The sequence below is a fragment of the Cuculus canorus genome, chromosome 1 (genome assembly GCF_017976375.1).
Source record: "Cuculus canorus isolate bCucCan1 chromosome 1, bCucCan1.pri, whole genome shotgun sequence".
NCBI lineage: Eukaryota > Metazoa > Chordata > Aves > Cuculiformes > Cuculidae > Cuculus > Cuculus canorus.
In genome coordinates this window covers 56,704,803-56,709,862 of record NC_071401.1, presented here as the reverse complement: position 1 = coordinate 56,709,862, position 5,060 = coordinate 56,704,803, and positions in this window count along the sequence as shown.

Sequence of the window (5,060 nt, the reverse complement as noted above, 5' to 3'; positions counted from 1 at the left end):
GAAGCATGCTTCATTCCCCTTCTCCAAGGAGAAGAAAGTCCAAGAATTTTTTTTTTTAAAAAGAACCAAAAAATTGGAAATTTTGTAATAAATAAACAAAGTTGAACTAAAATGAACCTATTTCTCTAAGTTTCTGTAAAAAGATATTATTTCAGAAATAAGACGTATTGGCCATCCTAGTATATGAGACTCAAAAAGAAGTAAAAGAAAAAAAATCTACTATATTAAACAATACATAAGCAATTTTAGATTAGAAAATATGAGAGATATAATTCAACACTTTTATACATTTTTGAAAAGTGAGATGTCATCTGAAATGATTAATTAATTTTCTATTTTTTTCTGTAAAATAGACTTGTTTCATATTTATCGTAACTCAGTGAGTTGTTTCAGAACCAAACAAATACAGACCTATTATTACACACCATACAATCAGTATAAGAAAAGGTCTGGGGCTATCTACAGATAGAATACTAGTTTCATACATTTGTGTCAGAGCAGATCTTGCAGGTATTCCATAAGTATACCTTAAAAAATGCAGTCAGATTAGGTGCTAAATTTTTCACTGGACAAAATAGAAAAAAAGCTACAGATGAAACAGTTTAATTCTCCTGCAATAGATGCCTTTGATCTTGAGCCTTTCTATTTCATATTTTATGAGAGTTATTCTATGATTTTATTTCAACTTTTCTTGTTCATTTTATTTATTTATTTCACATTTTATTAGCTGCAAGAACAGATTATTGTAATTCTCTCTGTTGCAGTCTGCTGAGTTCAGTTATCTCCAGAATACAGCATGTCCAAACCCCCTCAATTAATCTTTTAGTCTTCAGATTTAAGAGACGGCCTATTAGCACTATCTTCAAAGATTTAGTGGCTTTCTGTTTCAACTAGAATTATCTGCGAAACGTTATTTTTCTTTGTTGAGTCATTAAATGAACTTTAATGCTCATCTCTCAGCTTCTGGAAAGCTTGTACCATGCTGGGATCTTTACCATTCTGATCAATGCCAAAAACGCTATATATCTTTCAAATGGAAAGCCTGCAACTAAAATTTGCTCATTTCTCTTTTTGTATCCCTGTTATATTAAGGTTTTTGTGGGGTTTTTTTGTTGTTTTTGTTTTTACATTTGTCTCACTTCTATCTAAAATTCAAACATACTAAAACTTAATACAGCTTCATATTTTCCCCTTTATTTTCATTTTCTGGGACTCTTAAAAATCAAAAAGTAAAAATCGGGAGAGAATATATGAAGCTGATAGACACATTACTTGCAGGATTTCCATTAAAATACTATGTCAGACGAAAAACTCCTACTATTTTCAAAATTACCTTAATTCTATGTCTATTATGTCTATTCACCAGTTTTTAAAGGTCTCTGAGATTTTATGTACGTGTTTGAAGGGACACCAAATTCTCCCTGTTTCGTAACGCCCGCCAAAAAGCTGTCCAATGGCATCATTTTCCTATTTGAAGCTACTACATCCTTCTGTAATACTAATGTTAAAATAGCTCTCTTTTGAAGTGAATAGAAAGTGAAGTTTAAAAATTTTGGCCACAATGTAATATATGAATTTATTTAAATATATTGCTCAAAACATCTACGAAGAGTAGAATCAGTTTACTAAATGTATAGGTGGGGAATGTGAAAACTTCATGCAATTATCAGTTTTCCAGATCATTTCTGCTATCCAAACAAAAGAAATTGAGTGTCTAGGAAATTCACAGTCTACAGTGAATGTTTAACGCAGTTAACAGTTCTACACAGTGACCAAACCCAGCAGATGGATTTTAATCTCCCTCAATAAGATTTAGGTGGACAGCAACTAATCTCAAAATGCTAAACCAGAAAATATTGTAAACAAAATAAATTATTAAAGGTATGAGAAAGGCTCAAAATAAGCTGAAGATGTGACAATTCTGATTCATTATTACATTATATTGAGTACAGGTTAGTGTCATTCTTGATGGCCAACATATTTATGCAAATGTATAAAATCATCTATTCAAGTGAGATTATAAAAGCTAAAAAGTGTATCCAGTCCTTGTTGTTTTGAAGAAGATAATTTCCATTCATCCTATGGCAGACCATTCTGAACTCAGCATTAATTCATCTTTCAATAGGAAAATGTACATTCAAACTGAGGGTGAAACTACACATACTGCATCATTGTAAAGGAACTAACATCTGTTTCTATTTAATATTCAAATTAAGATAAGTTATTAGTTCTACATAATGTTATGCTGAATGTACAATTAGTAGATAGTGGTAGTCATCACTATACAATAACAGATTGATTGTATTGATACATATGAAAATATAAAAAATCAAGACAATAGTAATTTAATTAAGTAATATAAACACATTCATTAAAAAGTAAAACACCGCCAATAGTCTGTACTGCACAGTGGGTCAGTAACTATCAAGATGATCTATAAAAGCAAAATTCTGTTTCAGAAAGCATCTGCAGATTTGGTAATTTATTATCAGACACACAAAAATGGAACCGTATTGTCAAAATGTAATGGAGAATGTCAGCAGAGTCAGGTTCATTTTAAGCAAACACCCTGGACAGCAGTCTGTTAAGCCATAGTTTACTAACCTCATTTAATGTATGTAATATTTTATTATCTTCTTCTAAACTATAGCAGGTTCTCTTATAGGTATTAGAAAAGAATAAGTACCTCTCAGGGGCCTATCATGCTCTTTTGATCAAAGAGGAGCCTATAGTGAAAAGATGGTTTTAGGCACATAAATTAGAAGCACTGAAATCAGGGTTAATGAATTCCACTCACCAACTTGATCTTTTAACTAATTAAATATGAGAGAGAAGAACATACATGTTATGTCCAAATTGTTAGAGCACAGAACTCTGAGCTTTATCTGGAACACTGTAAATGCTGATGTGAATCCTTGCTCCAAATAGGAGGTCACAGAGACATGATAATACACCTTTATCTGCTAAAATGCAATGCCATTGACAGTTCTAGAGGATCCTTTTTCCTTCCAAGCCTTCAAAAAAATAAGTCCTGTATGTAATTAAAAAAGTATTTCAGAAATAAATCCCTCCCAAACTAAAACAGACAGTCTAAGGTTTTAGTGGCCAGCCCTTATCAATAACTGTAATAAAACTCTTTGATGTCATGGAAGAACTGGGCAAGCTGTTATTTACATTATCCTTATTATTTCAACACCCTTTTTAATGTAGGTCCCCAAAATTTCACAGTCAGAGCTTCTGACATTACATGCTTAAAATAACCTAAATAGAGGACATCAAAATTAACATTAAGTTATTAATCAATTAACTCATTAGAGCAGAGCAGTTCCTTACAAATTTCACTTAGGATGGATTTGACAGGTTCTTTTTTTCAGACGGCAATTATTTCTTTCTGACTATTCTAGTTGCTCTAAAAGTACATTGCCACCCTTTATAAACCTGATTTTCTTCAAAATACAGCTTTGTTTACTTAACAACCAAAAAGTTCACAAAAGGCAAACAAACATATGAAAATCAGAAAATTATTCTTATTTTCCAGAGAAAAATATGTTCGTACCAACTTCCACTTGCATTTATTTACTCCTTCTTTTCTATTCCCCTGCTGTTCCCTGCTGTGGAAATAATTAGTAATAAATAATAATCTATGAAACTTTACATATCAGGTTAGTAGTGATTTATGCACACTGATACGTTTAATAAAAAAGTAAATTCATTAAATTAATCTGATTTTATAAATTCCTAAAAGACAGGTTCTCAAAATTATTTCAGTAAGCACTGAAATCTAAAGTGTATAAGGACAACAGTTCTTCATAACAGCACTGAGCTGTGAAGGAATAGATTAGGATAGGATTTGAGTCAATGGCAACTCCTTGAAATCATAAAGTTCTGAGAATGGGCTTCCTTGTATCTAGTTGCAGTTAGCTCCTTTTTACTTGCTAAGTGCAAGGTCTTACCCTACTGGGAAGAAAGAAAATACCTAAAGTTCTGGGTTTTTTTTTCTGGAGTAGAGAGAAGTTTTCATCTCGCTTTTTTTATAACATCTCTGCAACTCAGAGTTTTTTACAAAAATTGAAGTAACTATTCATAGTTTATAATTTCAAGAATTTATTTTTTCCCTATTTACTGAAACAGAATATATGAACAAATAGGAAATAAGTCAGACATCCTACCTGTCTTTAACCTGCTAAAAGTAGAGTGGCTGCTCTATCTACTTCTTCAGACAGAATTTCCAATTGAATATATCTTGAAAAAAATATTGGATAAATGAGCAATTTTTTGAGAAGTTTCTGTTGAATTATATGAATGAGTTGTGGGAGGATGGAAAAACTGAGAAAATCTTGAAATATAGGACTGCATTCTGGTGCTGAAGAGCAAGGATTTGTAGCAAAAAGTGTTAATAATACCAGGTAATATTCAGTAAGCCTCAAGTAACCTCAGTAAATTCAGTTACCTCAGTAAATTCAATAACCTCAAGATCATACAACACTTAAAATATTTTTTCTGTGCATTTTTTTCATATTTCATTGCTACCTTTTAAAGAAAAACTGAACAGTTACAAGATTTTAGGGGTAAATAGTCTAAAATAATTAAAAAGGAAAAATTTGAATATTATTAATTATTAATACCATGTATTGTGAGTTTCCTGAGTTTGTAAAGGAGTCTTAGATGTAGTTATTCTATTTGTAGGTTCAGTTTAGACCAATTGGTGTAGAAAACAAGATTCTTCTTTTTCAGTGTTAGGCATAACATTACAAAAGAGAGAACAAAACAAACAAGGGAAGTTTTAGAAATCCATTTAGCATAGACTGGAAAAAAACAGACAAAACCCCCAAACATATGTTTGTACTACATTGCTCTACAACAATAACCTGAGAATATTTTGCTTTTTATCTGTCAGTTGAATGCTAGAAAATATGTCATTTGCCTGGAAAATGCTATGGACAATTCATATGACTTTTTTACTAAAGTGCTTAAATCTCTTCTGCATTTCTTGTTCTGCAAATATCAGTTTTATCTCTAGAAAAATCTCTGAATAGTTTATTGTTAATATTTCAAAGCTG